We start from the raw sequence: 12,575 nt of genomic DNA on the forward strand, positions 1-12,575 counted from the left end.
ATTTTAAATATTATTTTATTTTACTATTGTAATTTAATTTTGTTTATTTATTTTATTATTTTATTTACTTCAAAGTCTCTTATTATTTATTTTAAAGATTATTTTAGTTTATTATTACAATTTAATTTTATTTATTTATTTTGTTATTGTAATTTAATTTCGTTTATTTATTTTATTATATTATTTATTACAAGATCTCATGTAATTTATTTTAAATATTATTTTATTTTATTATTGTAATTTAATTTTGTTTATTTATTTTATTATTTTATTTACTTCAAAGTCTCATGTAGTTTATTTTAAATATTATTTCATTTTATTATTCTAATTTAATTTTATTTATTTACTGTAATGAACACAATATTAGATGCTGTGCTCCATTAAAATTTACTAGAATAATTATAATAATAATTGCAAATAAAATTTAATTAGAATCAAGTTTAAATTATACTTGAAACTATTAAAAACTCAGAATGCAGAAATTGTGAACAATAAATTTTGAAACTCACAATGTGTAGTGGAATTTATGTACACACATATATGAAACTGTGCAAAACAGCCCAATTCATCAATCCAAACACATCTAAGTACATAAAGCACAGTCAGATAGTAGATGGATGCGAGATAGATAGATACAATATTTCATGGTTCTGTGCAAACTTTTTCCAACGGAACAAACTCTTTCACAAATTGACTTTATTAGTTTGTATTTCGATGTGCTGGAAAAGCTTAGACAAATTTTAATTTCAAACTAATTTGTTTAAGCTGAGGGTGTCTGTGTACTTTGAGAGACGGGAAAAAATTTTTCTGAACCGCTTGCAGTCATTTTTCAAACAATTATTTACGTATATGATTTTATTATGGATATTTTTCACTTTATTCACTTTATTCGCAATATGCAGTTTATTATTATTATTTTTCAAATACGTTATGGCAGCATATTCCATTTAATTCTGTAAAAGTTTGCAACATTTTCAGTTCGAAACAAGCAAAACTTTTACAATATTATTTTGTTTTTATGTTTGCTGTTGGCAATAAACAAGCACTTATTTTTAATAAAATTGTCTAAAAGGATACACATAATGAATATAATTTAAATGATTTTCAGGAAAATATTTTTACTTTCGTTTATTGCCTACATTTCCAAGAATTTATTTATTAATGCTTTTTATTTTTATTTAAAAATTAATTAATCATTTTCATTTTTCTTTCCTTATTACCTAACATTTCGTACTGTTTTTATTTGCTAATATTAAGCAGAAGGTCAAGATATGCTCATGCATCACTTTTATCCTACGACTACAAATCGTAATATTAAAAAAATTAGTAGATTAAGGAAAGCAAACAGCTTCCTTGGCTTTTTGGTATTAATTAACTTACCTTATTTTCAGTTTTCCTTGACAATATAAAAACGCCTTGCAGCATCGTTTACAGCTCGTTGTATGCTACATTAGCATAAATTATTCATTGTTGCTGTAGTGACAACCGTGAACAATGACTAACCAAGTAAATGGGAAGCAATTTCTATAAGAGTGGAATAGAAACCTCTTTAAGGAAGACAATATTTACACTAAATAGTAATTTCCCATCCTTACAACGTCGCAGTAGAAATTGTCTTAAACAATTTTTTGCTACTTTCCTTAAGTACACTTGAAGATGAAAAAAAGTTTAAACAGTATTAAATCAACTATGGTCACTTGCATTATTTTTTCTTTCGTCACTTTCTCTTTGCGCCATATTTTTTCACTACTTCACCTACTTTCAATGACTATGCCCCTCTTTCACTTAATGTTAATATTTAAACAAACTTTTCATATTATTATGTCCCATTTGACTTAAGTTTGCAATTTACTCCATAGAAAGCTACAGTCATTTTGTCGGCAATAAAGTATTACTATGAATAGAATTACTTAATAAATTATATCAAAATATATATCAAAATTAATGTACTTTCAGAAAGAGTCGTGATAAAAAAATCCTCAACATCATTTAACCCATTTTAGACCACCGTGTGGTGCATCACACAGCTTGGTTTGAATATAAAGCGGGAGTAATCTTTCAAATAAATATTAAACTCTTCTCATTTACTTAAACTTGTTTTATTTTACTATTTACTATAGAAATTTCACCGTAAAATTGCAAGTCTAAAATTCCCTGGTACTTAATGGCTTAAGGTTGATTTTATATATACCGCTATACCAGTTAAATTTCATTAATTTTTTATAATAACTCGTTTATTATAATACCAAATATCTCACCAAATATTAGTTGAAAATTGTTTAGTAAAAACCCAATTACAGTTTGAAAAATCTATATACTACCACATGAAATCTCTCTCCGAATAAAAACAAGGTAATGCTGAGAATATTTCTGAATACATACAATTTTTTCTCAAGTAGATTCTTGGATTTACATGCAGATATTTCAAATATCACCAAATCAGCATCATCAATAATCTTTAAAAACACATATTCACTAAATTGTCCGCATATAACTTTTCGACCGAATTTTTTAATATTTGAACTGCATATTTACGTTATTCAAATAATAATATATAAATTATAATATTGTTCAAAAAAAAATTAATCATTTTACATACACATAATTCACAAAAATCGTTCATCACATACGAAAGGGTTCTTTTTAAGCTGATTCAACTAAATAGATTAAAACAAACGAAAAAGAAATTGCCAGCTAACAACACCAAAAATATAACCAACATATGTACTAACTAACAGCGTCAAATATAAAAAACTTAAAATAAGTTTATGAAAAATTTTTATGGTATATGATAATATGTTCCATTTTATGCAGTACATTTTCCATTACGTATGAATCACACGATAATGGTGAACAGACCTCACGTCCATTTCTGGGTATTATGTTGTATTTAAAATATTCATTCGATAAGTTGATAGCCGCCATCCCTACAAGCATTTTCTGGTAGCTTCTGCATACCGAACTATATCCGAGCTAGCAGTACTAGTGATTAGTGGTATCATCCTTATCCACCTCCAGGCTCATGAACAGAGAAAACGCTGGGAACAGAAATCGACAAACAACGCAACAGGCGTTCAAGATATAAGAGAACACCGTAAAAGTGTTTATTTTATTTTATAAAAAAACGACTACATATAACTTTACTATAATCTTAACTGTTGAGTATGTTTAGTTGCAACTTTTTTCCTGTTGGAACCAAAAAAGTTAATTAACTCCAAGTTTTAAGAAAATATTTGCAACGCAATTATAAATCAGATCAAAAACAATTTAAATCAAATATAAAAAATTGAATTTAGTGTAATTCACGTAAGATATTTTAAACTGAAAACTATAAATTATCCTATATGTTACAGTCATCACGACTGAACGTAGTTTTCTATTTATTTTCACATCTTGTTCTGACATGGGGAGTTGATTTTATATCACTCTCTACTGTTCTATGTGAACAGTGTAAATAATTTATTTTGTTAATTAAGTGGGCGCCATTTGTTTTCTAGGGCAGCGCGTAGCAAGAAGGAAGGAATGGCAACACAACAGCAGGAAATTTCCAGTAATTTACATTAACAACCATTAGGAGTGTAAAAACAGGGTACAACTATATGGATTTTAATGTGCTCGAGGGGCATAAGGAATTGAGTGGTGGCACTCTGCTGTGATTTGTGTGATTAATATGTTTACTGGTATTAATAATCCCTTTCGGCGTGAAATGTTTTATTTATGGCTACTATGCCGTGGATAAGAAACTCTTTATCAACATAATAAATACAAAATAAGTTCATTGTTAAAGAAAATGTTTGGCAAAAGTAATTGTTATAAAATAACAAGGATTTATTTGGCATATTAATTAATATAATTATTAAAAACAAAGAAAATAAACTTAACTCAATGGTTCAAATAATGTATATTTAATTTTTATACTTTGAAAAATATTTTTGGATTAATTTTCATTATTTTTCAAATATAATAAATAAATATTAATAAAATTGGCAGAAAATTAAAAATGTTTTTGATTAAAAATTTTTAAAATATAACGTTAATAAATATTAAATAAAAAATAAAATAAATAATAAAAATAAGTTTCGATGTTTTTATGTTTATAGATTTTTTATTTTTACATAATATCCCATTTTTCACTGAAAGGTTTTTATCGAAATAAATTACTAAAAAATATCAAAATTATTTGGAAAATTGTAAAATCCATCAAACAAATTCGTAGAAAATTTTAATAAAAAAATAATTATTTTTAATTAATTTCAATATAATAATCATTTTAAATCCTATTTGATAAATCATTTAGTTATAATAGCAATTATATTTTAAAATAACTTTTTAATTTTAAATAGTATATGTATATACCATGTATTAAATTGGGCAAAAAGTTTTCGGCGTTTTTCTATTTGCTTAACTTTAAAATACAATAACTTTAAAACTGTTAATTGCATCTGTCAGTCCTTTTCTTTTATAATAGATGACAGATTAATTGAATATGAATGATTATTTCAGAGAAAAAGATACTTCTTCTTCTTCTTCTAAACTTCTTCTTTCAAACTTGTTTTAAAAATTCCAAAGTCGCTTTTAGTTCTGAACATTCTGAAAATTAAACATCCTTAAAGGCATTACTAACTTACTAAACCCTATTTAAAATCAATTTAAGTAAATGGTTTAAGTGTCAACTGTCAGCTGACGGCAAACTTAAAGGTATTTTTAATATTCGTTCGTTAAGATAAATTAGCTTAATCTTAATCAACATCCAATAGCTCACTTCTACACACAAATTTGGAATATTGTTTAGTATCTTGCTCTAATTAGCAAATAACTAAAATGTTTATTAAATTATGTATAGGATAAAAGAAGACTAATTACTAAATAATCACAACTACTTTTTAAGAATTAAATATCGACCAACTATTTTTACAAAATTAAATTATATAAAGAATCTGAATGTTAGAATGACTTTTTAAAAACAATTTAGTGAATGAGTGTACATCCAACAACAGAACGAAACCAACAGATTTTTGAATTATTAGTAATAGATGATTAAGAATATATTAAATAATTTTAACAATTAATACAATGAAATAAAGTACTGCGATCTTAAACGATTATTTTTAACTGTAATAAACTATAACCGAACTGAAGTCATTCCGGCTTCTAACGACGACTACAATGTATTTCGTTCATATTGCATACACACAGTGTTAAAAACTCCAATCTCAATATTCTCCTGTTTACTCAAAGCAATTTTGTGACCAGAAAAGCAAAAAAACGAAGAAAACTTGCATCTTCTAATACTGTAGGAACTGATATCCTTACAGGCCTTCACACACGGCAGTCGGAGATAATGATATATTAGGCTTGGTTTTAAGTGTCATTCATTATTTGCTCCTTCCGTCTGAGTATTCCATTGGTATGAATTGAAAGTAATTAGTGCGACTGAATCAAGAAATTGGAAATCGTCATCACAAACAAGCTACAAACTTTTTTCAATAGATGCTTGAGACAAATTTTAGGAGTACTATATGGTGGCATAGAACGATCAATGAGCAATTATGAGCTATAACAGAACAAAAGTTAATTTATAAACAAATCTTAAAAGAATGTATATGTGGTTGGATCACACTCTACACAAACTCTTCAGTAAAATCGCACATCGACCAAAAAGAAAAAATCACAATTGACCAAAGATTATAAAGATTATATGGAGAAAGACAATCAACGGAGAATCGAGGAAATATTTTAGTTAATTCTCAGAACTATAGCGCGTGATAGGAATAGTTGGAAATCTTTTGTGATTAGACTAAGTTCTTTAATTTATATTTTTGATCATGTCAAAAATAATATGTAATAATAATAATTATAATATACATATAATGAAATTGAAGAACTGCTTAGAAACGAAAACATACTGAGATACATTAAGTCGCAAAGGTTACAAAGGACTGCTCATGTAATAAGAATGGAGTCGGAGAAAATGCGGAACAGCATCAACGCAAAGCACAGAGGTAGGCCAAGAACAAGATGGCATGAGAACGTGTATGGTGATGCAAGAACGATTGAAGTACTGAACGGGATGAGAGTAGCAGCAGATAGGGACAGATGGAGACAAAACGTGAGAGAGGCCAAGGTTCATACTGGACTGTAGTGCCAAATAAGAAGAAGATAATATAGGTATGACTTATTTGATTCACTTATATTTAAGATTTTGATCTATCAACTATATCACACTAAGCGTATGTATAATTCTAGTCGAGCAAGTCAGCCTCACATGGATTCTATTCTACTTGAACTATTAATATTTCGAAATATTTTATTTTTATATATTTTATTTATATATTCTGATTTATTGAATTATTTGGAACAAAATTAAATTAAATATTGTGTGATAATTAATTTTTAATTGTCTAAAGAGCTTGCAGCAATTAATTAATTTTACTAAATTTTATTTAATCGTTTTCAAAATAATTGTTAAATTTATTATTGAAATATATATATATATATACATGCATATAAATATATGTGTATATAATTTATTATTTGACCCAAATGCCAAATATAATTATGACCAATTATTTAGTCGAAATGTAATTTGTGTAAAATTGGTAAAATTGTGGAAGGTCAAATGTGAAATTACCTTTTCGTATTATTTTAAATTTATTTTTGCATATTTAACACTTCAAAATGCCAAAAGTCGAAATAAATAACACAAATTAAATAATAAAAAAATAAAAAATAGAAATTGCTTGGAAAACAAATTTTTCCAGAAATAAACCAATAAGCTAAAAGGTGTTAAATATTTAATACTGGTTCAGGTTGCCATCGTATTACGTTACCGACTACAAAGCAAGAGCAATAAATAAGTCCTGGGAATCCCTGCGGCAGTAAATGCTTTGGCTTAACAGTAAGTAAAAGTATGGAAAGACTCTTAAGACTTATAACAATTTTACATATAAATTTTACGTTATTAAATTTTATTGCACTACGAGTTGTAAACATGCAAGCCACGATAGAAATTAAGTTAAATAGACGAAAAGGTAGAATGAACTCAATCGCATCCTGCAATATTACTTACTAACAGAATTAAAGAGAAACAGTATTGAATGTGATAGCTCAAGCTCTGGCTCTGGCTCAGCATAAGGTTAGCAAGGGAATTAAATTCAATTTAACCGCAAAAATTAGTATTAAATATATTGAGAAGAAGAAATAAAGGATAAATGTATATGTATGGAGTGGAATTATACAAGTATTTGTAAACTATTATAGTTAGTGCTGTTCTGTAAGTATTCAAACTATGTAAGGATATTTCCCTTAACAACTCACAAACTTGTACATTTACTCGTACGTTTATATGAAGGACAAACTAGAACACATTTATCGACTCACAACTTGTAAACTAAAATGAACATATTTATATATATATTATATATATATATTTATAACACTTCCAATTTACGTAATCATTTACAAATTACGGAGCCCAACAACAAAACAATAAACCAAAGCAATTTACAAGAATAAGGATGTAGCTACTTCGGAAGGACGCATTTTGTTGTATTTTTAGCACGTATTTAAATGCCTTCTTTATGATTTTTACAGCCAGCATTGATATTTTGTTATCCTTATGAAATGTAAATATCATTGACTGACAAAAATAAAACAAAATAACCATATAAATAAGATAATAATAAACAATGATGTCGGTGTTAAAAATTCTTAATGTGTTCATATAAAAATAGTACACTGAAAAATTAAATACTCAATAAAAATATAATTGGTTTAAGACTAAAATAATATTGGAAACTAAATAATAACATATAACATATATATGTTTGTAGTTTATTTTAGCTTTATAATATTGGTTCGCCACAAAGTCTACAAAATAACCTTATCCCTCTCTCATGAGTTTATCGTTTACTGAACCGAAAAATCAACATCCGCCTTCATATCGCTTTTATATATTCTTTTTAAAGTAATTTAATTCTTAATTTAACTGAAGTCTTTGTAAATTTTACGGTGATAAGGAAGAGTCTATGGAACATCTATGGAGTTTATAGAACGCCAACTGTGGTGCTCTAGGCCACAGAAGAAACAAAATTTTAAGTGCATACCAACTAATGGATGAAGACTTTCGAAAACTCCCTTCGAAGGAGCTGGATCGATTCCTTAAGATACTGAATGTCTAAATACAAAGACATGCACAGTAGATCAAGCTGATCACAGTGCATAGGGACTTTAGCCTAACCCAAAACTCCCCATACCATTGACCATTGACCAACTGAAGTCTTTAATTAACAGAACAATTTTATAAAATTGTTATAATTTAATTATAATCTGATTGATATTTAACCAAACAGATGAAACGACGTTTTATATTTAAATCTTATTTTAACGAAAGCAATAAACATTACATACTTCATCTATAGGCTTAGTCTTTGCAAATCCTTTAAAGCGGATAATTCAAGTGACAAGTTCCTTTGATTTTTCGAAAGAATTGCATTTTTTAAATGGCATAAAATTAAACTTCACAATAACGAAAAATTTTTTTCCTTTTTATTTTTGCTTCCACATAAAAAGTTAATTAACATTTTTTAATAGTTGTGTTATTCTTAATAGAAAAAAAAATAAAAATAATTTTTAGGAGAGAGCAATTGACTAGTCTTTCTTGATACTCACTACCCAACACAAACGCCATACCGCCTTACCTTATAGGTAAGCATTCAATCAATTAACGATTCTTTCAAACGATAGTTGTGAATCAGAAGAGTAAAAGCAAAATATTACACATTTGGTCTGGAGGTCTGGACACTTTGATCCACTTTATGATCTACCTTCTTCAAATATCTATTTAAAATCATTAATATAAACTAATATAATATATACTTTGTGTATAAGAATACCAACCAATTACCAATAAAAGAATTGTTCTTATCATTATTATCATATATGTCAGACATAAGAGTAAGAAAAAAGTATTATATATTTGCTGTGATGCTACCTGGCACTTTCCAAAAGAAACATATCTAATTTATAATATCTCCAACTTCAAATAATTATACGAAATCACTAATATAATATAAATTTCATAGGTAAAATACCAACCAGTTATCAATTATGTACTTCTTTCAACAACTACTGTGATAGCTGTGGAGCAAAAGACAAAGAGCAAGGTATTTCACATGTGATCTGGCGTTGCCTAACACCAACTAGTAGCACACATACACTTTACCGTCTTCCTTCTTTAAATATCTAAATGAGGGAAATACTAAGTTGTCCCGATAATGTAGTGATGTGTCAATACGTGTTGATAAATGGCTAAATGTGTGCGATGCCTCAACATTCATCTGACGATGTTACTTGTACGAAAACCAAAAATTTTACTTTATTTTATTATTAAATTTAATTAATAATAATTATAAAAACAAATATAAAAACATTTATTTATTCCAAAAGTAAAATATTAAATAATAGTTACTATTTTAGATATTAATATGATATACAGTATAAGTTATACAGTTTATATTTATTTTGAAAACTAAATATATTGTAAAAATTAAAAATTCAGATACTTAGCGCTTTATAGTAGCAATAAAGTGCTTCATAATTGTGTATTACTATAATATTTCCTGTAAAATGTGACATTACAAGTCAAATATTATCGGAAAGCGTTAAGCTTAACCGTATGTTTCAATTAATATGAATATATCTGCATGCTGTTTTGTGTCATTTTTTGCATTTTGGGAATAGTTAAACTTATTTTATATATTGAAAAAGTTCTATTAAATTTTCCTTTATAAAAATAAAATATAAATAAAATAAAAACAAAATTATTGTGCAAATATATTAATATACGTATCATGACAGTCTTTACAGCAATTAATTAAAAGGCCTGCTCAAGTTGATATTTCTACAGAAATTCAGCACTTTTTGCTGAAACTAGGAAACGCTGATGCTCATGGTCGCCTAGGTATACCTTCGTTAGTATCGTAGCCATGCCTAATTGTTTATAATCTTAAATTTTTAATAAATCTGAATATTCACGAAAAACATCATTCTTAAATTATTGGGTCACACTTTTTATATATTGCTTTAATTGAAATATCATTTAGATAACAACCCCGGAAGATGACTATATATTGTGGCCATGACAAACAAATGAGTAGTCACGACAATAAAACCTTGTCACCGATACCAAATTTATGTCAAAAGTTCTATCTTTCTCTCATTCGCAATTTTTTAATTTATGTCGAAAATAACAACATTTCACAATTCACATTTGTCGTGATCATTACTCTCTATATAATAAGTTCTAAACTCATAGTACATATTTATAACATATATATATATATAAATATCTGGATAAAAAACTACTACTATTACTAATTAATCAATCATTTTTTAAAGTTATTTCAGTTTTACTTCTTTGCTTATAAGTTTAATAATTAGGTTAATTATTATATTTAATGTTATTTTTATTTTTAAAGGTTGAAACAGTCAGTACGTACTGAAAGAACTTAACCAGAAACGAAATAAAAATTTTGCTCTACTCTAAAGGCTCAGTTAATCAGTACGTACGGTAAGAACTTAAGCCAAAGTCAAACTTAAGTCAAAATGCACAACCAACCACACCTACGTATTTGAAAGGAACGAAATAAACAAAAACAGCGACCTTTATTTATTCCGTTTCTTTGAAATACACAGATGTGGTTGACTGAGCATTTCACTTAAGATTGAGTTCGCTTAAGTTCTTACGGTACGTACGACTAACTGAGCCTTAAGGCTCGTTGTAATAAACAGAATTCACACATTATTGCAACACACCCACCCTCAACAATGTTCAATACACAGATGTGGTTGGTTGTGCATTTCGCTTTAGATTAAGTTCGCTTAAGTTCTTACAGTACGTAACGACTAACTGAGCCTTAGGGCTCGTTGTAATAAATGTAATTCACACATTATTGCAACACAGCCTCCCTCAACAAGATTTCATGAGCGCCAAATAAAAATTTTTAATTCGCTTAAGTAGAAAACCTAATTGAATTTCGCTTAAGTTCGCCGCTTATGTTTGTTTATTTCGTTCCTATCAAATACTCAGTTGTGGTTGATTGTAGATTTCACTTTAACTTAAGTTCTTACGGCACGTACCGACTAACTGAGCCTTCAGCCTTAAACCTTTAAGTGCTTACGGTACATGTCGACTAACTGATCTTTAACCCTTTAGGAAACCAATTTACTACTGTTCAAATAATATTAAATGTAAAAAATAAAAAATTATTTTAATATAATTTTTTGTGATTTTTTAGGCGAATTTTGTTTTAAAACGAGTTGCTTCTATTTAATCATAAATTTTATTTAAATTTATTAATAATTCAATATATCCACCATCTTCGGTGGTCAACTTCAGGAACTTTGTCTTTAACAGTTGATCTATCAACCCACACAATACATAAAAATTAAAATATAATTGAAACTGTTTATTTTATTAAATTAAATTAAATTAATTATTATTATATAAATGTATATAACATATTCTTTAAAAGAAAAAATTGTATTTATTTTATATAAAAATATTTATTTCAGTTTACTCACCACACAATATTTCTCGCTCTTCTTTGAGCACTCCTTCAAGTACAAATGTGCGTATTGCTCAGAGTAATTGAGACAGGGTGTGATAGATCCCACGCCCTCATTATACTGACCACACATATGGCACTTCAGTCCGTCCACTGTGGCGAGACCACAAAGAAGCAAGGCAAGCAATGCAATACAATTCTGATAGGACATGATTCTTGTAGCTGGAGCCATTGCTCTGGCTCTTTGGTTTGTTGCTGTCGATGTTTCGGTTATTGTGGTTTCTGGTGTTGTTGTTATTGCTGCTGCTGCTGCTGCTACTGCTGAATTGTTGTTCTTACTTGTAGTTGGTGACATTATTGTGAGATGTGAATGTTAGTAATGTTATTTTAGGTTTTTTATTATTGCTAAATTGTTTACTTTTATGTTATATGCAACAATATTGTTTTCCCTACTGTTTATATAGGTTCATATTATTTATTGCTTTCTTTCTGTTTTTACTGATACGCTCTTCCTGCGCTTTGTACATCTCTATCGATAACGGTCAAGGACTTTGTCTGTCATAGATTCTGGTTTGAATATTTTTGTTTTTCAACAAATTTATCTGTAATTCTTCTTACCCAAATTTATTGTTATTTTTTATTTATCACTTTTTTTTTGTGCTCTTCTAATATGTTTTATTATCAATTTTTTCTCTGTTTCTCTGTGGTCTTCACTTGATTGTATTATTCTGAAAATGAAAGTTTAGTTTTTGATGTTTATTAAAGTCAAAATAAATAAAATTCAGGCCTTCTTAACTTAAGTATTCGCGATAAAATGTCCTTATTATTATTATTTTTTTTTTTTTATTATTACTTAATATTACAATAACTAAGAAATGAATTTTCACGCTTAGGAAAATATTATTTGCAAAGAGCACTTAACCTTGTTGTTAGAGTTTCCAAAATATAAAAATAAATAAATATATAAATGTTATTATGGTTTTTTCCGCACTCCTAAAAGGATATACT

The sequence above is a fragment of the Teleopsis dalmanni genome, chromosome 2, assembly GCF_002237135.1.
Source record: "Teleopsis dalmanni isolate 2A chromosome 2, ASM223713v2, whole genome shotgun sequence".
NCBI lineage: Eukaryota > Metazoa > Arthropoda > Insecta > Diptera > Diopsidae > Teleopsis > Teleopsis dalmanni.